This window comes from Prionailurus viverrinus, chromosome B2 (assembly GCF_022837055.1).
Source record: "Prionailurus viverrinus isolate Anna chromosome B2, UM_Priviv_1.0, whole genome shotgun sequence".
NCBI classification, from domain to species: domain Eukaryota; kingdom Metazoa; phylum Chordata; class Mammalia; order Carnivora; family Felidae; genus Prionailurus; species Prionailurus viverrinus.
In genome coordinates, this window is record NC_062565.1 from 3,221,886 (window position 1) to 3,246,043 (window position 24,158).

A 24,158-nucleotide genomic window follows, 5' to 3' on the forward strand; every position below is an offset into this window, starting at 1 on the left:
CAGATCTGCTATCATGACAGCTTAGCGCGTTGGGGAGAGTAGCTAACCACTCTCTCCTTTCTTCTGTAGCTGCCTACCAACATCTAGCAAAACATTCCAGGTTGAGTATCACCAGAGTGGTTTCGATAGCATCACAACAGTTCTTTATGGAAATAACCGCTTACCATTGAGGCCACAACTCACTTTTCAAAACATACTTATTGGGCAGATGTTCAATAAGATCTGATGAGGAAAGCAAAGGCCGGCAGAAAGTAACCAAAAATGAATTATCTGACAACACGTGGCCCACTGATGCGCATTGGAGACACCCAGAGCATGACATGCCTACAGCTTGTCATGACTCATGCTTTACTAGACCATAAAGGGTAACCCTATCTTGACAACGGCCACCCCTCCAAGATCCTGTAAATCTCACTTTCAACACACACCAAGTCCTTGGAGACTTACTTATCCCTCACTCCCACTAACTAAAAAGTATATCATCAGTCACCCCTCACAACCCCTGCGGAGCTCTTTCCGCCCACGGGTCCTGTCCCTGTGCTTTGATAAAAAGCAACTTTTTGCACGGTGAGACGTCTTGACCACCATGCGGCCGACTGAATGGAGGCAGAGACCAAAGAATTGAATTAGGATGCTAGACCTGGGAAGAAAAATGATCCAAATCTTGAAAATAAGGCGAAAAGATTACAGAACATCCTTTCAAAATTATGTTAGAGCATGTTCAACATGCCCACCTAAGGGGCCACCGATTTTCTCGGATATTGCTACTCCAGGGCTTAGACTCCGTAAAGTTAAAAGTTATCCTGCAGAAGACTGATTAATTTCAAATGATTCCTGTCCAGCAGAAATGCAGCTAGTTTCTGTCTTTTGGAAAATAACCCCAAAGATTATACTTTTTGCTGTTCTGTGGGACATTCGCTAGTTTTTCACTCAATTTTGCAATATTATTTGAGCATTCTTTTTTTTCCCCACTGATAATGCATTTACCAGTCTCTTCTCCTGTCACTTGAACTAGTTTACTAATACTGTCCATTTCCTCATCAACAACCTAAATAAATCTCTGCCATTTAATCTCCATTGATACTTGAAGATTAGACTTTGACAGTCTCCAAGGTACTCCGGTGGCTGAGCAAAAGCTATGAAGTGTGAAAGTGTCCATTTTTATTATAATCTGGTGCTTTCCTGGATGGGACTTCCCTACGCTTCCCCGGGAAGACCACTCCGTGACTGTACAATGTCCGGACGCATGCAGGACACGTTTAGGAATCCAGATTTCAAGGGAGAGTTCTCTGGGCTCCGTTTCATTCCATGCACTACTTTCTGCAACCTGTTGTGGGTGGGACATACATGCGCTCAGGTTGGGGATAATCTTTACAGCTGGGAAAAGTACTCCAAATTACCTAGTTCAATTTACCCTTTGGGGCAGAGTGAGGAGGTGTGATAAGATCCATGACCAGGTGGGCTTCTTGTTTCATGGGGGCGGGGGGGGGGGGAGCCACATATTTCTAAGTCAAAATCACTACCTACTTCCTACCAACCTCCTGCACAGCACTCTGCTGATTCCTGCACTGTTGGTCTGCAGATTTCTGGTTTCTGGATGTCATCGTCACTCGTCCCGTTCCAGGCCCAGACAGCTGGATAATATGGGGATGCCAGGTTCTGCTTCTCAGGTGACCAGAGCTGCTCAACCTTCCATGGTTGTTGGTTCATCAGGGTAAAGTGGGGGCGGGGGGATACTAGAGGTGATGCTGTCTTCAGAAATCAGAAATCACCATCTCATCGTTCCCCGAAGCTGGAATTTTCATCGGGCAGGAAATGTCACTTCTGAGTTCCCTCTAATGGAGTTCAGGGCTCGTCACAGCAGGCACGTTGCTCAGCACTTTCTAAGTATGTGCCGGGGGCTCCCCAGGAGCCATCGTCTTTAGAGCAAAGTGGGAAGAGGGGTGCAGGAAGGGCAGGATGGGGCTAAAGAGAGAAGCTAAGTCACCGCAGCACAACAGCCTCGGTCTGCAAACGCTTTCTCACATTATTCTGTTTCAAAAGCGCGAAGGAGAACCGGGAGGATACTTGCTATCGAACAAATTCAAACACATCGAAGATGGTGGGATGCGGTCCCCAAGGGGCCTAGGGAGGCAGGAAAGGGTCTCTCCGGAGGGAGGCCGCCTCTGGGCGGAAAACGATGCTCCAGGTGAGGCTCGAACTCACAACCTCGGCATCACCCGCACACATACTGCTGTATAAGTACCGCGCGCTAACCGATTGCGCCACTGGAGCACCTGCTCCCCACTTCCGGTCGCTAGCTACACGGCCTACGCAGGGGCGTCCGCCGGCGGGAAGCGAGCCCAGCCCGCGCGTCCCCGGCTGTCCCCGCGCGCCCAGGCGGAGCGGGTTCCTCTGCCACCCCGCCCGGGGCCCGAAGGCGCGGAGGGCGCTCTGCTCGCGGAAACGGCGGCGGCTGCTTCCGGGGACACACAGGTGCACGCGCTCGGGCGACCCCGGCGGGCCCCCCAGGACTGCGCTCCACGCGCAGGGCTGGCCGGTGGCGGGGGGGTGGGGGGGCGCACGGAGGCCGCTCTCCGCCTCTCCTCCCACCCCCCCCCCCCCCCCGCGGTGTCCCAGCACCTGGTGGACACCCGAGGATGCTCGCGGCCGCCAGAGGGCGCGTGCGGGGCTGCCCGCTGCAGCCGAGTGACCCGCGACCTGTCGCCGGAGCCCGCGGCTCCTCCCACCCCTGGCATCCCTCCCCGGGACAGGACATGGGAACTCCCGGGACAAACAGCCGGAACAGGTCCGAGATCGGCTCCCCCAAGTTCCCGGTGTCCCAATGCCACGTCCAACTAGGTTTTCAAAATATCTAACTGCGTTAAAGACCTCAGAGCTAGGAGAGTTGTGAGAAGGTGTGTGTGTGTGTGTGTGTGTGTGTGTGTGTGTCTTTACGTTTACCCGGAGTGCGGGGTCTTTCTTGGGGGTGGGTGACGTGGGAGACAGATTATGTAGAGTTAGCTGGCCGTTTCTATCCCTGGCACTTTCTTCTTCTTTTTTTTTAAATTACCACTTGTCATGTACATGCGTATATGATATGTCAAAGCAAACAAAAACTGTACTGTAAGATAGAAAAATGTTGAGTCCTATGTGAAAGGTACTATGTGTTTAAAGAGGCAAAAGAGCCCCTGAAGTCTTCTGGAAGCTTATAAATACCAGTTGCCCCTAAAGGTGTCTTCCAACTCAGATAAAAGATTACCACGGAACTTAAGAGCACTAAGTAATGTCCCACTGTCTTCCACAATACGGATAAAGGGCATCTGGGCACCCGAGGAAAAGTCTAGTGTACTGAAGCTACTAACTCAAAGGATTATTTTTTAGAGCTACACAGACCCTGAGAAAATCCTAAGCTGCTCTCACGTGGGAAATGTGCAGGAGACTGAGCCTTGGTCCATCTTTTCTCAGACTAACCTAAGTCAGCCTCGTGCACTAAGGTGTCCACTGGAGGTCATGAATTAACCTCTCCTAAGGCATCTAGAATGGAACTATTTGGGTGCCACCCTTGGAGAAAATGGTGACTGGTGGTCATCTGTTTTCTATAGATTAGATCAGCTCAGGTATAGATCTCTGGTTGGGAAAGGTTTGGAATCTGTGTGTGGACCCCACCCCATCGTACTGAACTGCACTCAAGAATCACACTCCCCGGGGCCACTGAGCCAAGAAAATATGTTGCCCTTTCCAATGGAGCTCCCGCCAACCTTGAAACTTAAAGACCTTGCCATGTCTACTCTCCCTAAGTCTCAGGATTGGGTCTCCAAGTGCACGTGGTTGTCAAAAGCGATCTTTACCTTGTCGAATTACATCTGATTTCCCGCCACAAACATCCCTTCTTTCCCCGGCCACTGGCACGAGCAGACTATCCTCTTAATTGTACAACGGACTCGTACAAAAACCTATAGTTCTGAGCTAGAAATGTATTGCACACTCGACAAAATTCCTACTGAATTTTTAAACATTTTGGTATAGTGGATACCTAACAGGAAAGGTCGGCTGAGTGAACGTGACAAATCCCTCCACCCCGAGGAGGAGTCTTGTGTTCCTGGATCATTCATTCGTTCCAAAAATATTTATGTGGCACCTGCCTCGTGACAGACAGTATGTTAGGGCTCAGAACACTGAAATGAATAGAATGGACAAGATAGTCCTGGCCTTCCCAGAATTTGCATTTTAAAAGCTTCCAGAGAGGTTCTTAGCAGCCCTCTGCGTCGTCCTCTCCTCATTCTTTATATTTACTTACTCATTAATTCCTTCATCAACAAACTTGCCGAGTGTCCACCATTGGCCAAGCGGCGTGCTAGTCAGTAGGGGGAGGGGCCAAAGGTGTCACGTGGGCTAACAGCATTCTGATGAAGGATGGAAGTGGGCAGTCTGACCAGTGCACCCTTAACACAAAACTGGTTTCCACTTTTATCTCCCCAGGTATCTCCATGATTGTCCTGTAATCTCTCTCACGTCCCCTTCAGTCTTGTACAGGAACCTTCAGTCTTGTACAGGAATGCAGTGTTCCTGCCTAGTCAGTATTAGAAGTTAGAACGAAGGACACAAGCCGTAACTTTTGAGGTACACGAGTGCCAAGGAAAACAAAGACATGGCTGGGTGGAGAGGTGTGGGAAATGTTTTTTTTTTTTTAATAACCTCTATACTCAAGATGGGGCTCGAACTCACAACCCCAAGATCAAGAGCCACATGCTCCACAACAGAGCCAACCAGGCGCCCTGGGAAATGATATAGGTTTGTGGGTTTTTTAATGTTTTATTGATTTGGGGGAGAGAAAGCATGGGCAGGGGAGGGGCAGAGAGAGGGGGACAGAGGATCTGAAGCGGGCTCTGTGGATGCGGGGCTCAAATTCACAAACTGTGAGATCGTGACCGGAGTCAGAGTCGATGCTTAACCGACTGAGCCAACCGGGGGCCCCTGCTATGTTTTTTGTTTTTTTAAACAGAGACAGCAGGGAGGAAGGTAGAGTTCACATACTTAGGATGTCACCGAGTGTCCCTACCAAGGGGGACACAGGCGAGGACCGCAAGCTTCTACTCTTGAAGAGGTTAGGCTGTCACAGGATTAAAGCTGAAACAGAACGATTAAAAGAAGAAATAAGAGAAAAGGTAAGCCGGGACCGTCAGCAGGAAGATAGGGGACAAGAGGCAACGACCGTGCCAGGGAAAGCTGAGCATCAGAAAAAAACTTGACTTCTCTCGACATCACCGAGGAACGGATTTGGCGTCTGCTATTTTTTTTCCCCCCTTTCTGTCAACAGGTATTGGCTGAGATCTTCTTGCATGTAAGGCACTGGGCCGAGTGTGATGGGAGGTTAAGTCGGGGCTCTTGTCCTCCAGGGACTTCCAGCCCAGGGACACCCAGAAAAAGCGTAGTAACAACGCAAGGCTGCGAGGGCCCGTGCAGGGTTCCAGCGAGGGGAAGGCTCTCGGCCCTGCCGTCCAGGGCACAGAGACAGGAGGGGACAGGGCCGGAGGGAGGAGGCAGAACTCTGCAAGCTGAGAGGAGATGGGACTTGGATGGCGGTTTAAGGATGGGGAGAAACCCCAAAGGCAGTGAGAAAATCTAGCTCGTGTGCCTTCCCCTCACATTTTTCCAGTCAGCACCCTTTTGTGTGAAGTGTGATATAGGCCGTACCCGCGTCCTCATCCTGGTGGGCACCTTCGCGGGCTCGGCCCTGCTGTGGTGGGCCTTCAACCTCTCCACCTGGGTGAGGGTAGAGGTCCCGGGCACTGCCCCCGTCCCGTTCAGCGCCCTCTTGGCCATCTGCAGCGGTGACGTCACGGGCTGGATTCCTTCATCAAGATCGAGTAAGTTCTGCGCTCGAAAGGGAGGGCCCCACACCGATCCCATCCTTCCCAGGAATTGTCGGCCCCTCTTTCCACCCCATGGGGGCCCGGTGGGGCGTCAGGCCTCTGGGGGGGACCACAAGCCCAACTGGAATCACCATTCTGGAATCACCATTCTAGAATCGCTATTCTAGATCTTTTTGCGGCTCCCTCTGCTTCCCACCAGTTGCCCTTGGCTCCCACCTTGAAGTCTGTGCCCTGCTTCTTTAGCATTCTAGGGACTCAGACCCAGGAAGGAAGGGGACCCTAGAGGGAGCTGCTGGCCTTTCTCCCCTCTCCCTTCCTAATTCAGACCACTTCGCATTTGGTCGGATTTTCGTGATCGTCGCCCTTCTTCTGTCCTTCTTCCTGAGCTTTATCCTCCTGGCCTTCCCTCAGCCCCTTCCTGGCACCAGAAACACTGCTTTCTCTTCACAGCCACCTTCTTCCTCCGAGGCAGGGGATAGGAGGGCGAGGACCCCCGTCTGCACCTGGTACCGGGCCGGGGTGGTGGTCCTCTGGGCAGAGCCCCTCGGAAGCGGGTCGGGGACGACTGAGGAGAAAGCGAATCCAATGCAAATGAACCGGACGAAACAGGGTCGGGGAGGCAGGGTGACGTAGCCCCTAAGGGACGGAGCCCTGGGGCCATAAACTAAGCTGACCGCACAGGTCGTTGTTGCCTTTCTTTCCGCACAGGGACCCGTGTGTTCCTTGGGTTATTGCTGCACAGTCTACACATCCGGAAACCAAGGAGCTCACACAGGGAAGCGAACATCACCTTTCTCTACCTCTCCTTGATCCTTTCGCTCAGCGCCACACTGTTTTTCTTATCCGGTGAACATTCTCGGGGCTCTGCAAGTCCTGGGGGTAGATCCTGAATGCAGAGCCATCACCTGTGGGGCTCAGCCCTTCCCCTCAAGTGCTGCTGGTTCTGGGCGGGGATTGGAGCAGTGGTTGTGGGCCTGGATTGGGTGCCGCGAGTGGTTGTGGGCCTGGATTGGGCGCAGTGGTTGTGGGCTGGGATTGGGCGCAGTGGTTCTGGGCCTGGATTGGGTGCCGCGAGTGGTTCTGGGCCTGGATTGGGTGCCGCGAGTGGTTGTGGGCCTGGATTGGGCGCAGTGGTTGTGGGCCTGGATTGGGTGCCTCGAGTGGTTGTGGGCCTGGATTGGGCGCAGTGGTTGTGGGCTGGGATTGGGCGCAGTGGTTCTGGGCCTGGATTGGGTGCCGCGAGTGGTTCTGGGCCTGGATTGGGTGCCGCGAGTGGTTGTGGGCCTGGATTGGGCGCAGTGGTTGTGGGCCTGGATTGGGTGCCGTGAGTGGTTGTGGGCTGGGATTGGGCGCAGTGGTTGTGGGCCGGGATTGGGCGCAGTGGTTGTGGGCCTGGATTGGGCGCAATGGTTGTGGGCTGGGATTGGGCGCAGTGGTTCTGGGCCTGGATTGGGTTCCGCGAGTGGTTGTGGGCCTGGATTGGGCGCAGTGGTTGTGGGCTGGGATTGGGCGCAGTGGTTGTGGGCCTGGATTGGGCGCAGTGGTTGTGGGCTGGGATTGGGCGCAGTGGTTCTGGGCCTGGATTGGGTGCCGCGAGTGGTTGTGGGCCTGGATTGGGCGCAGTGGTTGTGGGCCGGGATTGGGCGCAGTGGTTGTGGGCTGGGATTGGGCGCAGTGGTTCTGGGCCTGGATTGGGTGCCGCGAGTGGTTGTGGGCCTGGATTGGGCGCAGTGGTTGTGGGCTGGGATTGGGCGCAGTGGTTGTGGGCCGGGATTGGGCGCAGTGGTTGTGGGCTGGGATTGGGCGCAGTGGTTCTGGGCCTGGATTGGGTGCCGCGAGTGGTTGTGGGCCTGGATTGGGCGCAGTGGCATGTCCCCGCCCACCGCGGCTGCTCCTACTCTATAAAGTCAGAGTTTTGCCTTCACCGAAGCCACAGAATCCACTCTCCTGAATCGTCGGTGAGAACCGTGTCTTGGAGATCAGAGAAGATTTGGAAGACGGATTCTAGCAGGACGAGGGGCCGGTGGGGGGGAGACGGGATGGACAGAGAAGTCCGCTCCCTGCAGCACGCTCCCATTGGTCGAACCCGCTTTGCAAAATGGTTCATCGTTAAACTTCCTGACATGTATCAAGTAGCGTAGCGTTCCAGCTTCAAAACCGTCGTTCTTTCCTCGGGAATTCCCTCTTTCTGCAGCTTCCGCCACTTGTTGGCTCCGGTGTGTTTTACGGAAGCCAATCCAAGTGGAACCCAAGCAAACACCAGGGGCCGATGAGGCCCGGCAACAGTCGTAGAGGAAACTGGGTAAACTGGGCTGGCCTGACCTCGGTGGCGGCAAGAAGGCTAACTGTAAGAGACACATCGCGTCCAACGTGTAACTCAAGGCTTCCCGGCGACACACACTCGTGTTTCATTACCGCGTGGGACCAGAAGGAGTTGGCCTGTGACTAACCCGTGTTCAGATACGGGCTAGGATTCCAGGAGTTTAAGTTTTCACAAGAGGGAAGACCCAGGTGGGGTCCCGGGAGGGATGAGTGTGCTTTGGCTCTTAGGGATTTGACATGAAAACCTTCTCCTCACCCTGAAGATTCCTGAGGCCCAGCCACCCGCACACGCTGTTCCCGGTCTCCCGGAAGTCATCTTCTAAAGGTAACAAAGCTCATTCCCCATCTGTGAGGCCCAAGTGTTGGCAAAAACTTCTCTGCCCCGTGGAAATTTCAGGAGTGGAACCTCTTCACCGTTGTATTATTCAGGACTCTTTCTGGTGCCGGGAACGAAACCAGATCTAAACTACCTTAAACCATGAAAATCATTGGAAACACGCATGAGTAGCTCCTAGACTCAAAGAAAGCTTTGGTAGAATCCAGGCTACACAACAGATTTGGGCGGGGGTGGGGGGGAGGACAGCTAGAATCCGAAGCAGGCTCCAGGCTCCCAGCTGTCAGCACAGAGCCGGAGGCGGGGCTTGAACCCATGAACAGCAGGGTCATGACCTGAGCTGAAGTCAGACACTTAACCAACGGAGCCACCCAGGTGCCCTTAATTTTTTATTTTTATTTTTTTGATGTTTATTTATTTATTTTGAGAGAGAGAGTGCACACACGCACTCGTGCCGGGGAGGGGCAGAGGGAGAGAGAGAGAATCCCAAGCAGGCTCCGCACTTTCAGCCCAGAGCCCGATGCGGGGCTCGATCCCGCAAACCGTGAGACCACGACCTGAGCCCCTGAGCGGGAAACCAAGAGTCTGACATTGGACGTTTAACCGGCTGAGCCTCCCGGGCGCCCCTTAATTTTTTTTTTTTCTTATCGTGTGCATGTCATACATGGAAACAACAAAAAGAATATTAAAACGTGTAAGAAATGAACCAGCAAATCTGGAAAAAAACATCGCCAGTGTATCTGCAGCCTCCGGCGCCCTGCCAGCGGCCTTTCTAGCTCTTTTCCTGCTGCTTGGCTCCCGTTCTCCCGCCGACTCAAACCACAGTTCCTTCCACCTGGTGAAACTTCCCTCAGCTGTGCCAGGCACCTTCTGGAACGTGCAGGCGTGCGCGCCCGGAACCCCCTGGCCCCTTCCTTCCTTCTTCACAAGGTCAGATGTGTTTCTCCTTCAAGACGAAGTCGGCTGTGACCCGGTCAGGCAGAGCTCCCGCCGACTTCCCCTCCGGAGTTCGGTGCCTCGTTTCCATGCTGGTAACAACACATTTTCTTCTTTGTTTCTGGGATGACCGGTCTCCTGTCTTACTGTGCTGATGAGTTTCGATTTGTCTCTCTCTGGCTGGATGTTTGCTCCTCGAGAAAATGGGGATTCAGCTTCATCTGCGAATCCTTAGTGTTTCACACATTGCTTGGTAAATACCTATGCAGTTATTGAGTTCTGAGTTATTGAGTTATTTTGAGTTTGAGTTTTTGACATGAAGTTGGGGGCCGGCGGGGGGAGGGGACCGGACGTGGCTGTCAGTGGAGACCACGTCTTACAGCCGAGATCCGCCAGGACCTTCCCTGCCCCATGTTATCTAATCTCCCAACAAACCTGCAAAGTGACGGTCACCCTCACACCGCAGATAGGACATGCGGAGGCTGAAAAATTACGTGATTTGGCCATCGCATAGCTGATAAAAGGCAGGGTCCAGGTGTGAAGCTGGGTCTCTGTCCCAGCCCGCTCTCCGTTTCCCTAGCAGCGCCTTCTCCTGGACGGCGACGAGAAGAGAGGGTCCGCCTCACGTCGGAAGACGTTAAACTGCGGCGATGCCCGAAAGGAGCCGCTCACGAGGACGAAATAAATTAAAAATGCCGACAGCCGTTGAAGATGCCGCAAAACTACGTGTGGGAACCGGTGAGGGTTGTGTGTTTTGCAAACTTGGTGGCATAAATTACTGAGAGAGTTAAGAGTTGAGGGCCCCCGCTCCGTCCCGGGGGAGCAGACGGCTGAGTCCCAGCGCCGTGCTCTGTGTGGCACGCGTTGGCCGCGGACACTCCAGACCTACACACTGCGGTATCGTCTCACTCCGGGGTCGTGAAGATCCGTGACACGCGGCATCATTAACAGCCCAAAGTACATGCTTCCGATACCTAGGTCAACACGTTGTCAGGTGCAATGAACGTCCGGCTACTGTACCTGCATCGAATACGAACTGCAGGTCACGTCACTTCTCTGAGGGTTAGATCCGGAAATGGGGCCGTGATCTGATGTAGGTGAACGTAAGGAATAGAGCTCTCAGCTCTCAAAAATGCCTTAAAGGCTATTGATTTCATTTTATGTCAAACCCAGGGACGGAGCTGACTCCCGCGTGGGTACCCCACCGCCAATCCCACGGCCCCCACGCCTCCTTTCCAACAGAAACATGTTTTCCTTCACATGACAAAATCCCCTCCACCTCCTCGGCTTTGGAGGAGATAGACCCCCCACTCCCGGCTCCAGAAGAAGAATTAGGGTTGACCTAATCAACCACAGTGGGCCTGCTCCGGGGAATAACTCCCGCCAGTTATGCACATCTAGCCGGAAATCTACCGGGAGCAGACAGGAGACGTTGTCCTCCACAAGAGACAGAGGAAAGAGGCCTGTCTGGGTTTTTGTCTTGTTTTGTTTTGTTTTCCTTCTGGACTTTAAAGCTCGTGAGAGTTTGAGGAACTGCAGGGAAACCGGCTGGAGCGTGAGATCCATCTGTTGAGACGGGACGGGGTGCAACGATTTTCCCTCAATTCTTCAGGCACAGACGTTCACTGGGGAACTCAGTTATTGCTGACCCTGAGGGTGCTGCCCTCAAGGGACACGCAATTCAGTGAGCGACACCCCCCGGGGAAACGGCCCGTGGGCAGCACAGCGCCATCTAGGGGAGCCCCGGGCGCTCTGCGCCGACGACAGCGGGAAGGCACAAAGCCCGAACTGGGTAAGAAGGAGTCTGACCCGGTTGGCGGTGTTTCTCACCGCCTGCGGTCACGCTGGTCCCCGACCCCCGGCTTCCGGCAGCTCTCCAACAGCTAGGCCGCAACACCTCCATCATTTGGGGTTGGCAGGGGCTCGGCCACGAGGTCAGTGCCCTCAGCCGGCGGGACACCGAACTAATGAGACCTCGAGGTAGACCGCGAATCCGGAAAGGGGCCGAGTGCACGCGAGCGACACCCAGAAACCGGGGGGACGGAGGAATGCGAGGACCTGGGGAAGACTAATTACTGATGCTTGAACGGCCGCCTCCGCCGGCGGGGCCAGTGGCGCAATGGATAACGCGTCTGACTACGGATCAGAAGATTCCAGGTTCGACTCCTGGCTGGCTCGGCGGCCCCTGTCCTTTTGGGGGCAGAGGGGGCGGTGGGGCTTACCACCTGCAGGGGCTGTTTTATTATGAGGAGTTGCATTAGAACTCTGGTTCCGTCCCCACACCCCTGAGGACGGAGGGAAGACGGACGAAGCAGGCCAGAGTCTGTCACAAATGGACCAATGACATCTTCGACACCAGCCCATTTTGCATGAAACCGTCTCCGGTTTGGGGACGCTCGCCCCTTTGTTACCGCTCCGAATCCTCTGACAATCCTGCTCCGTTTCCTCCGGTGCGGGGCCGTCGGAATCCACACCGCAACAATCCACAGCGACTTCATCCCGGACGGAGGAGAGAAGCTGGAGGGCGAGGACAGAACGCACGGGAATCATCCACCAGCCCCCCCTCCACCCCGAGAGAAGCAGCTGGGAGACGATGAGCCCTTCTCTCGGTGACAGGGAAGACCTAGACCTTGTGACTACCCAGTGGCAGGGTATGGGGCTGGGCTCAGCTGGGCGGCATGGGGCCCAGACGCAGCGGGGCTCCTCCCGCCCCCGCAGGTGCAGAGCAGCCGCCCCACGTGGCGCAGTGCGCGCCCTGCGCATCGCGCCCCTCCAGCCCCGGGCCTCCAAAGTGACAGGTCCCTGTGGCCGCTGCTGCTGCAGGGCTCGTCCCCACTTCGGGGGCGGGGGGAGGGGTGGTCACCGACGCACACGCGAGCGGGCCAGCCGACAGAATGGCAGAGAGAGGATCCCGGCCAGTAAAGGGACGGACTTTCTATCCTACTTTGAGACCAACGCTGGACGAGCGCAGGGGGCAGCGGAGAGAATTCGGGAGACAGAAAAGAGAACAGAAGGGCCTGGGCTGAGCGGCTCCTTCCATCGTGGCGGCCCAAACTTTGTCTTTAAACTTTGGGGAGCAGAGATACGTTCCTGGAGTCCAAACTCAGATGCCACCAGCACTGGTCGCCACTCCAGTGACAACCACTATTAACAGAGCCAGTGTGTCTCCCACGGGCAAGTGTGTAGGGATTTGCACCCGCATTGGCTTCCTACTCGCAAAGCCCGCGGTCCCAGACCTCCCTCTGTACATCCACTTCGCTCTGCGCTGGAAATCCGTCACGAGGTCATCGCTCTCCAGATGACCCAGATCACCAGCGAGGAACCGACGTGAGCGGCTCATGTGACTCGAAGAAAATAGGACTTGAAGGACTTGAAGAAAACAAACCTGAATCAGACCTCTCCAGGTAGGGGACCCTGCAGTGGGAAAGTTCCCATGTCCTCTGCCTCCCGCGATGACCCCACTTACAACTCAACCCACCCTGTTTCCCCCCCCCCCCCCCCCCCCCCCGGCCTGGCCTGTGTCTAGACCCACTTCCTGCTGTGACGCGGTACCCAGGTGACCCTCCCAGGCCCGCCGAAAACAAAACTTCTTCCTCTCCCAGACTGTCAGGTTGACCAATGGCAAACAGGTACCTCCGGCCCCTTTGCTGCTGGATTCCTGCCCCGTTCCCGGGGTGCACCCCACCTTTGTGTCCAAAATGGAAGCATTTTCATTCTCCTGAAATTGGCTTCAGCCTCTGATTGCAGTCCCAAACCTGCTCTTTATGAAGGGGACCGTGGGGGTAACACGTCTTCCTAACGTCTCTGTTGACTGGATTCATTTTGTTCTTAAAACAGCGATGTCGATTGACATCTTGCACACGGGAAAATAAAGTCACGTTGAACCCCCACGTTGGGGTCTTCCGATGGGGAGAGGAAAGTCCCACCGATCACCCTGCTGGACCAATTCCTTGCCTCGGACCTCAAAACCGAGGCCCAATTCCTCCTCCGATGTCTGCATTACGGAATGCCTTTTCTCCACGCACAGGGCAGTGGTTCCTTGGGACCTCTCCATAGAATTCCATATGAGATCAGATCCGAAAGAGTTTCACACCCAAGGGCCTTGGGGTCAATCCATCTAGCATCTAGGGACGTACTCTGACCCCCGCCCCGCCCACAGCATGCAGTAGGCCCTCAAATGAAGATTTGCCGGATGAGTAAAGGTGTGCAACTCCAACCGAGTTACTGGAGAATACCTCTGGCTGGACCCTCACACAATGCCCTGACCGACCCCCTGGCCTTGACCGACCTCCCGGCCTTCGCGCTCAGCTTAGTGCTGCCCCCTGTTGGAATGTTACTGAAATGCAAATTCAGATACAGCCCAGACTAATTTACCAGCAAACTTAGCTACCGAGACTGTCCAAATGCTTTATCCTGACATCCAAAGCCATTCGTGAGGAGGGCTGGCCCGTCGAACACCTTCACTCCTGGATTTTTTTCCCGTGCACGCTCAAGCAAAAGTAAGTCCTTCCTAATTTGCCTTCAAACCCTGTTGTTTCATTCTTCAGGGACTCGGCAGATTCTCTTGGGTTAAAGCAGATGAACGGCTTCTCATCCTCAAAACAGTTGTGAGCACCTCCTTGAGTGGAGGTGCACAGAGAAAGAGAACAACGAATTGAGAAAGCTCAGATTTTTCTTCCCCTTCTGGCCTGATTTGACAGGCAGTGCCCGGAAAGCAGCACAGATTTTCTTCCGAAGGGAAGAAAACCCAGCTTCCGATCAAAGCCTTAGATTCAGTTTCGGGGGGGGTGGGGAGGCAATGAAAGCGGTAGATCCCAGCCCGCCACACTCAGATTCCCACTGAGGGCGCCACAGTCACAACCTGAGTAGTAACCGCTGCATGATCACGGCCGGCCACTAGCAAAAGCCGATCACTTCCATTTCTTACAAATTAATCGTGGCAACTGCCTCTTCCTTAAGCCACTAAGAGCTCCAAAAGGGGTGCTGTGTGATTTATTTTGAATAAAACCGCCACGGGTGACGCGTTCTTGCCTCCTTTCGGCTGTGCGCAATTATCTCGTCCGTTCCAGGAAACCAGAGGGCCCCCCAGCGAGCATGTGGCCTCAGTTTAAGAATGGTTCCTCCTTGAATTGACCCTATGAAAGAGTACAAGACAGAGGGAAACTGTCTCCTCCATGTCACCAATGTCTGACCAGGCAATAGCTGGGACCAGCATCGTCCTAGACAGGATCTAGACCGTCAACCTTTCCAGAAGCCTTTACTCTAGAGGAAGTATGGAAAATGTAACAGCAATTTCACATACTTTCCGGTACAGAATTAAAAAAAAAAAAAAAAGATGAAGAGAGAGACAGGTGGGGCATTGATGTAGCTGGAGAGGTCGGGGAAGGGCTCTCTAAGGCTGTGACATTTGAGTAATGGCCTCCGTGATGCAAAAGAGTCAAGTCTGGACACAGAAGAATTGAGAGGCTGACAGCTGGAGTGGGGACCTCTCTGGCCCTTGTTGCCAGAACCTCATGCTGGGCTCTTGGTGTATCTAAGGCTTCGGCTCAAGGTGAAGCAGAGGACAGGCCATCAGCGTGGGATGAGATGCAGGGACGTCCCACGGGCCAGCCCGCTAGGAGTCATGACCTTCCCGAACTCGCCCTTGCTGGAACTCTCACTAGATCTGACACGTGCTGGGGAAGGAATTACCCTACAGCCTTTTCTGCTGGGCATTTACCGTGTGACTGGGTCAACCTGCCGCTGACTGGGTCCCTTGACAGATAGCTGTCTTGGGGCACAGAGGTGGCCTTGGAAAAGTTTCTCATTGGTTCTGTTTGTGACCTAGCAGGCGATCCCCAGGAATTCGCCCTGGGTGTCATTAAAACGTGGGAGCACGACGGTAGGGGTGAGGCCCAGGCACCTTTAACCGCCTGCCGCCGCGCACCGCCTGTTCCCGACGTGCCTGCGGGCGTCTTCTCTGACAACTCTGGGTCACAGCCTTGGTTTCCGTCACTCTGATCTCAGGGCCGCCCCGTGCAGAGGCCTCCGATCCACACTTGCCTCCATCTGACATCGGGCGTCATCCTTCTCCCTTTCCTTCCCGGGCTAAATAAACCTTCACGCAAATCTCAATCACGGGGAGCAGGGGCCCCTTCCCGCCACCCCCGAAATCCGCTTCTTCCGGCCCGGAGAACCGGGAGTGGCCGTCGGCGCATCCCCGGGCTCGGACGCCTCTCGCGGCCTGCCTGCGACCGCCTTCCGTCCCGCGGATCGCGGCCTGTCGGGCTTCTTCCCCTCCCCGTCCCGTCTGCGCCGAGAAAGAAGAAACAAAAAATCCAAAGTCCGTTATTACCTCCGTTTGAACTTGCCGTGCAGGTCAGAAGCCCCGCGGTTGCCCCGGGGCGTGGAGGTCGCCGCCGCCGGCAGGGGGAGGACGGCGCGGGAGGGGGGAGAGGGCGGGCTCGCGTCCCCCCAACCCCGTCTCGGGCGCCGTGCGGCTGCGGGGACCCCGCTGTCCCCGCCCGGCCGCCCCGAGGCACGTGGTCGTCCACTCCAGTAATTAAACAGGCCTCGCCCTCCCCCCAGGGCGTTCCTACGGCCGCGCCTGCGCTCCCCTCCCCCATTCTCCCCACCTCCCCCTCCCCTCCACCTCCCCTACCTCCCCCACCTCCCCCCGGTACCCTCCGCGGCCGCATCCCCCCCCAGGAGCAGTTTGGTGCCTACGCTCCGCGGCGGTCGTGCTTCTCCGCCCTTCCGTGGGGCACATTCGGGGTCTGGCTGTTCGTCTGCAGTACTGACCGGGACCGCCAGGCGGCGCACGTTTACCCGGGCGAAGGCGCATCCCGGAACAGAGGAGAGGCGCCCCCACGCGGGGTTTCCGTGGTGTAGCGGTCATCACGCTCGCCTCACACGCGAGAGGTCCCCGGTTCGAGACCGGGCGGGAACAGCCTGCGTCTTTTTGCCTCCGCGACCCGGGGCCGTCCCGCCGCCCCCTCCGGAGGCCGCCTCGGCGCGGGGCTGTGGGGGTCCCGTCCCGGGGGACTCCCTCCCGCCCCGAAAGGGCGCGCTTCTGTCCCGGAGAGCGCGCGACGGGAGGCTCTGGTGGCACCAGATCTTTTGGGGACTCTGCCCCCTTCCGCCCCCCGCGGAGGGACCGGTGACCGCCGCGCCCCGGGCCTGGCCGGTCTCGAGAAGATGCGCGCTCAGCTGAATCCACGTTCCGCGTCCATGAACTTGACCCGCCCGGTACTCTGGGTCCCCAAGGACGGGGAATAATGGAGACCACGCATCTCCTTATTAAAGAAAACTTGGAGGGACCCACGGCACACCTACGGGGAATTAGCTCAGGTGGTAGAGCGCTCGCTTAGCATGCGAGAGGTGGTGGGATCGATGCCCACATTCTCCACTTTTGGCCTTGGCCCCACAAACCCCTAGCACATAGACTGTTAGGTTGTAAAATCTGTGACCCCGAAGGACGAGGCATAGTCAGTTGCTGTTTTTCTCCGTTGTCCCTTGCAGCCCGACCCTAAGTGCAACACGGCTCAGGGACGTGCAATGCGCGTAAACCAGATTCAGAGAGTCCAGTAAACCCAAGAGGGATAAATCCAAAGAAAATCACACCCGAGCACATCACAGTCAAACCGCTGAAGATGAAAGAAAAGCACGTGAAAGCTGCCAGGGGAAAACGAAACCACAATCTGCATGTTTGTGGAATTCTTATCAGAAACCATAGAAGCTAGAAAGACAGGGAAGGATGTTTTTCTAAATGCTAAAAGAAAATAATTGTTAAGCTGAAATTTTATCTGTAACAAAAATATCCTTCAGACATGAAGGTGAGATAAATACATTTCTCACTTAAAAGAGGACCGAGAAAATCCACTGGTATCAGAACAGCTTAAAAAAAAAAAAAAAACTGGACTGAAGAGAATTGACAGGGAATTTGGAGCATCGGCGGCGAAGGAAGGGATGCCGGAGTGGCCCAGTCGGTAGAGCATCTGGCCCTTGATCTCAGGATCGTGAGTTCAAGCGCCATATTAGACACAGGACCCACTAAAAAATAGGTGAAGGAATAATTTCTCAGCAGAAAAGCGAGTATGATAGACTGATATTCTCTGGAGCTCTTCAGAGTCCTTTTTATAATTTTTTAAGTAAGCTCCTGATAACCGAAAGCAAAAATTATAACACTGATTAATTTTCATTTCATCTAAATATACTATATTCACGACACAAATGGGTTAGAGTTAAGGGATCTAAAAGGTGATAAGGTTTCTAGGTTCGACTTGAATGGTATGACATTGATTCTAAAATAGACTGCAAAATGTTAAGTATGTATAGGGTAATACATGTGCGAATTGCTATTATTAATAACCTAGATAATGGCTATATACAAATAGGTATAGTAAAAACACACACACAAACACAAAAGACAAATTAATAGTGTGTTTCTTTTTTTTTTTTTTTTTTTTTTTTTTGGAGTCTTGGAAGCTTGACTACCCTACGTTCTCCTACAAATGGACCTTGAGAGCTTGTTTGGAGGTTCTAGCAGGGGAGCGCAGCTACTCGTATACCCTTGACCGAAGAACGGTCCTCCTCTATCGGGGAAGGTCGTCCTCTTCGACCGAGCGCGCAGCTTCGGGAGGGACGCACATGGAGCGGTGAGGGAGGAAGGGGACACCCGCCTAGCCAGCCAGATCAGCCGAATCAACCCTGGCGATCAATGGGGTGACAGATGTCGCAGCCAGATCGCCCTCACATCCTAATAGTGTGTTTCTAAAAGTCAAAAGGAAGTAGGAAGACAGAAAAAGAATGAAACACAGAATGAACAAAGTAAAAATCATAGACCTATACACAAACATATCCTTAATAACATTGAACGTAACTGGTCTAAACACAGCAGTTACATACTAGAGATGGTCAGAATGTATGAAAAATAAACCATGGCCCAAACATGTGCTGATTATAAGAAACTCACCTCAAATATAATGGCTTCGGTAGAGTAAAAGAATGGGGAAAATTAAGCCACTAAGGAAAAAAAAAGTGAATTGGAGATGTTTATATCCGACAAAGTAGATTTCAAAGCAAAGAAACTTTCCACATATAAAGAGAGAGGTGGTGTAATTATTTGGTGTCTGTTCACCCAAGAGATGGAACTTCTAAAGGTGCATGCATCTGGCCACAGATCTCCCAAACTCAAACAAAAGTTAATAAACCTAAAAAGAAAATTAAACCAAAAACTCCACACTTCTGGCTGCAGGTGTTAACACTTGTCTCTATCAGTTGATACATCTAGTAGGTAACAAATCAGCAAATACGTTGAAGAACTGAACACCAGCATCCACCGATTGACCTTATAGAGCAAAGTTACAACGTAGGTAAGGAAGAAGAAGCAAAGATTGGGAGAAGAGGAAGATCGTACCAAAACTAGAAAACCAAGAACGGTCAGTGTGCAGAAGAGTGATGTTACTAAAATTGATACTTTAGGAGTTTACAGAGTTATCTATCTGTAAATGCCCGGGGGCGGGGAGAAAGTGGTGAAGCTGGGAATTGGATAATTTCCTTCCCATCTCTTGTGGGCTGGGGTCGCCAGATTCCTTCTGGAGCTCCTGAGCTGAGTACCATGCCCAGCCAAGAGCATCTCCCCAGCAAATAAGTCCTGAATTAATGGAAGAGAAGTGATAGATGCAGAAGAATTGCACAAAAGCAAAGTTCGGTAATTATCAAGTCCCCGGATGTGGGAGTTGAAGGAGGAGAATGAGTGAAAACTGACTTGGAGGTCTAAGCCCAAAGGCCGGCGCGCAGAGGGCTAGACGGGCCACTTCGGACAGCAGAGGCGTCTTGAGTTGGGGCAGAGAAAGAGCTCCCACGGTGCAGTCTAACAAATCTGCTTCTCAATTCGGGTTTTGCCACTGAGCAGCTCTGGGAAGTTAGGAGCAATACTGAATTTATCTGAGCCTCCATTGTATCTGGGAAGTGCAGATTTTGATAAATAGTTGTGTTGCCCGAATCCTACTGGACTCTGTGAGATAAGCTCCACAAATCTCTCTGTAATTACTGGTGCGTCACAAAGCAAAGCAAAGGGCAAGGCTTTTACGACGTTTGGTTTGTGCTTTTCCCAGGGAGGATGCCTCCAGTCAGGTAGATGTCAGGGGAGGTAAAACAGAGGAAGACAGAGAAGTACGGGCTATAGACAAATGTGAGGATTATTTACTCACTTATATTCATTTAGTCCTCCAGGCTGTGAACTCCTCTTAAATAAGCACCTCGTATGTTTATTTCCAACAAAGGAGACCTTGGAAGGCGTAAGATCGCCTGAGATCTCCGAGGGCAGGAACAACCACATCACTGGAACCCCGGAGCAGCAAAAGCCAGGCATTACTGTCCCCAGTCCTGCAGCCCCGATGGACCTAGCCTTGGGCCGATTCCTGGAAAAGCCTGGACTTCACGGATCTTGGGCGTAAATTCCTTCGGGTGCGGCATTAGTTTATATGGAGTGATTTTCAAGTAGCATCGATTGTATTTCTTGAAAGCTGGAAACCAATAGAGCAGCGGTGCTTGGAAAATATTTGATATTTTACTTTAAATGTGAGCAGCCCCTGCAAGCTGCCCTCTTAGCGCAGCCGGCAGCGCGTCAGTCTCATAATCTGAAGGTCCTGAGTTCGAGCCTCAGAGAGGGCAAGCCGAGTCCTTTTTCTTCACGGTTGGCCAGAACCTAAGATTACTTTGATTTTTTTAAAAAAAGAAAGAAAGAGCACAAAGTAAAATTATCAAGTGGCTCCTGATAAGGATTTTTTTTTCAAGACTGACTCAGTACGTGCTGAGGACCGTGAAATCAGTTTTGTAGTTCGTTGGGCTTCCCAGTGGTTTCAGGAAAATGAACGCCGGAGAAACTCAGATTGTGCCAGAAACTACAAGCTATACTGTGTTGCTGGTCTTCTTCTCTGTCTTATGCAAGAAGCAGGGGAAATTTCTCTTCCAACTCCCCGCTCTGAAGGTCCCCCAAGCGCAATTAAGGGGTGAGAGAAGTGTAAAATCCTTTTTGACTCTTTTTATCCTTCAATAAATATTCCTAGAGCACATCTAGCTGATCAGTGGGCAGTTCTGGGGGCAGTAATTAAAGGGTGTAACAATGCAAAAACTCCCTCCCTCCCGGAGCTGCATCCCTGTGCGGGGGGGGGGGGGGGGGTGAGAGGAACAGACAAGAAGCAAATAGGAAAAATGAAGGATGACCCAGTGACAACGTTTACTGTGGGGGGATCGGTCGACAGTAAAGGGGGGCGGGAGCGTGGAGGTGGTTCGTTCAGCCTTCCGGGAAAGAGTCAGAAGAGTTAGCACCTTGAAGATACTTTTCAGTCTCTCCTTCCTTCTTGCTTGTTGAGATCCTTGTGCCTTAGTTCTTCTAACACTGTCACTAGCGTAATTTTTAGCCATCAAGGCGACTGGGGGGGGGGGGCGGTAGGAGAGCTATTTGCAGGTTGAGGTTAGAATTCACCACCAGGGTTCTCGTCTTGGACAGAACAGCCTTTCTTCTACGTGGCAAACGTAGCTCCTGGGGAAGGGAAGAGCCCATGAGGGCTCGAGAAATGGATTGTTCTCTGGGCAAAGCAGGAAGCCGGGCTGCGGGACGTAACGTGCGCAGGTTGCAGGGTCCCGGTCCCCGGATGAGCTCGGGACGTCGGGATGGTGAAGCAGCGGACCTGACTCAAATGTCCGTGGTGGAGAGAAACATTCTCGATTTCATTCCGCGCTTTGCCGGGCACGTGCATCGGAGTTGTTACCTACTGAGTTCAGGCGAGGAAGGGAGAAAAGAAACACGTGGTTTCTTTCACGATGGAGAAAAGCCTTTTCCCGTGATTTCTGACTCCACGTCTCGAACATCCCTGACAGATAATTAGGATGAAAAGAGATTCTGACGCCTGGAGCATCAGTGTTGATCTTTCCTGACCATTTCTTGACTTCTCTAAAATTAAATGCTGAGTAAAAGCCAGTTTCGATGTCCTCTTACAAATTCTTCCTCCTCCCCCTCGCCCTCCCTTATCCTTGTCCCGGGATCCTAGTGTCTCCATATGCCAATCCTATCTTTCTCTGGGAGTTAGGGAGAGGGATCAAGCCCGACCCAGTGACCGGGGCCACGCTGGGAGGGGCTGGAGGTGCAGATGTGAGGCCCAGGGGTCCCCCACGTTCTCCTCCTGGGTGGCCATATCTCCAAATCGGGTGCCAATCGCAGCCCTGCTTTTACAGGGAGATACACAACTTCTGGGACAGCCCTGTCATTTCAACGGGGCACCCCACCCGGCTGGGACCTTTCATTTGCCTTCTGGCTGCCGTTCAAGATAGTGAAAGCGTTTCGGAGCTAGATCACTGTCACGGCGACCAACGGTAGGTCTCCCTTTCCCTCACACTCCCCGACAGAAACAGCAGTTTCGGTGCTTTTGCTGAAGTCATATTTGAGATGCTCTGCCCTCGGTCGGGTCGTCTTCAATGGGTAGTGACGTAACCCCACGTACCGGGTGAGATCCACACAATGGGCTGGGGCACGTGCCCAGAAGGACCACAGGTCAAAAGAGGCTTCGAGCATGAGAATTGGGTCAGATGTTAGAATGCCCTTCTTTGCAGTGAGAGTCGCGGGAAAGACCCCTGTTTTCTCCAGCAACGATTCTTCCTTCTTTCTTAATAGGCTCCTGCCGTCCCTAGGGCTTCTCTCCTGAACTCAATCCCAGGAAACGTCGGGCCTTTTGTAAAAAAATGGCAATGTATGCATTTCTGGTGCTTTTCTGATTTCACGCCCAAGGCAGCTCAGGCTTAGCCTTTGACCCACACTCTCTGTCACCGGGCTGTAGACAAAGAAGAAAAACCTGAGAAAGAGCTGGGGAGAGGGCGACCGTCATCTGCACCGGGCTGTGCTGGGCGTTTCCGACTCAAGATTCCCAGCTTTAGGCTAGTGAGAAGGTGGGCCTCCTGCCCTATTTTCTGGACAGAGAGGTCCTGGTGAGAAGAAGGCCTCCCCGCTTCGCCTCGGGAAGCAAAGAAGGCCGGCGAGGGGCACCTAGAGACACAGGGTGAAAAGGGAACCTGTGGGTCTGCGGTGTCTGTGCCCCATGTGTCTGGAGGGGAACACAAAGCCCCAGGCTGTCAGGGGCAAGAAGATGGGGGAACTAGGGGGATTCTCAGAGAAAGGCCATGAAAGGAGGGTAGAAGTATGATCTTCCTTAGGGAGATTCATGACCCGTCCGCCAGGACCCATTCATGCTCTTATTCACATGACAGATGAGTGGATCTGTCCACTATGGACATGAGTGGGTTTGGGCTTCCATTCACGAGACATTAATTAAAAATCTCTTCCGTATCCGCCGCTTGGGCTCAAGCCTTCTCCGTGCCCGTGATTCCTTCTTCTCCCTCCGATGTCTACACCCGGTGTCTCGACGACTGCTGTACATCTGTCCTCCCCAACCTCTTCTCTCTTCCCACTCGTGTATCCCTTCACCCATTCTATGATGTTTACGGAGGATGTGTTTATTCTATGCGGGCAGCGCCCTGGGCCCTGAGGATACAGACTCATGGTACTCGGAGGCGCGAGAGGTAACAGGACAAACCCCAACCCTTCAACATCTCCCCAGTGTCTTTCCGTTCTCGTCAGTTTCGGTGTCCCCATTGCCAACCTCGCTGGCATTCCACATTAAAAACCGTTCCTACAATGTTACTTTGGTTACGTAAACCATCTGCCTGGAGTTTTCTGAAAGGTTCTGGAGCTCCACACTATCTCCCCAACATAGAGCCTCCCTATGCAGGTTTCCTAACCACTGCCTCCCTCCGTGTCTATTTCTCACACACACACACACACACACACACGCACACACGCACACACCCCACCCTAACTGAACAGGTATATTTCTTAACACAGGAATTCCTCCATACGTGCCTGTTCTTTCTCCCTGTTGACGCCTCCTCGGGACTCCTCAACGTCCATTTTTTATCTCTTCATGCTGATACGATCTCTCCTCTTAGTTCCTATAGCTCTGCCTGTTTGGGATTTTCTGTTTTGTATTACTTTGTATTTTTTTTTTTTTTTTCCGGCTCTTCTCCTGGTCGTGGATCTGTAACTGCCACACGACTTGCTTTACGTAGTAAGACTCGAATGTCAATCTCCGAATGCCCTCAGGGCGTGGGTTTCCGTAGTGTAGTGGTTATCACGCTCGCCTAACACGCGAGAGGTCCCCGGTTCGAAACCGGGCGGAAACAGTTGGTTTCTTTTGCCTTCCCGGAGAAATCACCGGCTCCTATTCTAGGCAGCCCCACCTGAGAGGAACGAGTGATCATCTCCCTTTTCTTGTTGGGTTTATGTTTTTGTCTTTAGGACACAGAGAACCATCCTGAGATAGCTGGGCCGTTTTAGCCGATGTATTCTGGATGAGCCCTTTCCCTGAGATGTGTCTTCTAGTCCCGGAGAATCTGAAACGTGCAAGTTTGGGGACTCTGGAGTTTTCCCGTGGCTGCTTTCTCCTCCTTCCCCTGGCAGAGGAAAAGGTACCCGTCGCTCTCTGGCCCTGGGTCATCTCGGAGAAGACACGCCCTTAGTGGCTCCTGATTTCATACTAAAGGCTCTGACATTTTCTGTGTTGGGGGCCGCCCAGGACAGTGAGCACTGACTGAAGGGAGGACCGGTAAGGTCAAAGACTGGAGGAGGAAGTGGGTGAGGTGGGGAATTAGCTCAGGCGGTAGAGCGCTCGCTTAGC

At 53.3% G+C, this 24,158-nt stretch overlaps 6 non-coding genes across 6 annotated transcripts; 5 read left to right on the forward strand and 1 right to left on the reverse strand.

Annotated features, from left to right (window-relative positions):
• Positions 1 to 2,180: 2,180 nt before the first annotated feature.
• On the reverse strand, positions 2,181 to 2,274 carry TRNAI-UAU (transfer RNA isoleucine (anticodon UAU)). The gene is made up of 2 exons: positions 2,237 to 2,274; positions 2,181 to 2,216 (listed from the first exon to the last, which is right to left on the reverse strand). It is a non-coding gene; the product is annotated as a tRNA-Ile (tRNA).
• A 9,278-nt stretch (positions 2,275 to 11,552) lies between these two features.
• On the forward strand, positions 11,553 to 11,625 carry TRNAR-ACG (transfer RNA arginine (anticodon ACG)). Its single transcript has one exon. It is a non-coding gene; the product is annotated as a tRNA-Arg (tRNA).
• A 4,677-nt stretch (positions 11,626 to 16,302) lies between these two features.
• On the forward strand, positions 16,303 to 16,375 carry TRNAV-CAC (transfer RNA valine (anticodon CAC)). Its single transcript has one exon. It is a non-coding gene; the product is annotated as a tRNA-Val (tRNA).
• Positions 16,376 to 16,761: 386 nt separating this feature from the next.
• On the forward strand, positions 16,762 to 16,834 carry TRNAA-AGC (transfer RNA alanine (anticodon AGC)). Its single transcript has one exon. It is a non-coding gene; the product is annotated as a tRNA-Ala (tRNA).
• Positions 16,835 to 20,030: 3,196 nt separating this feature from the next.
• TRNAM-CAU (transfer RNA methionine (anticodon CAU)) lies at positions 20,031 to 20,103 on the forward strand. Its single transcript has one exon. It is a non-coding gene; the product is annotated as a tRNA-Met (tRNA).
• A 3,488-nt stretch (positions 20,104 to 23,591) lies between these two features.
• Positions 23,592 to 23,664, forward strand: TRNAV-AAC (transfer RNA valine (anticodon AAC)). The gene has a single exon. It is a non-coding gene; the product is annotated as a tRNA-Val (tRNA).
• Positions 23,665 to 24,158: the final 494 nt, after the last annotated feature.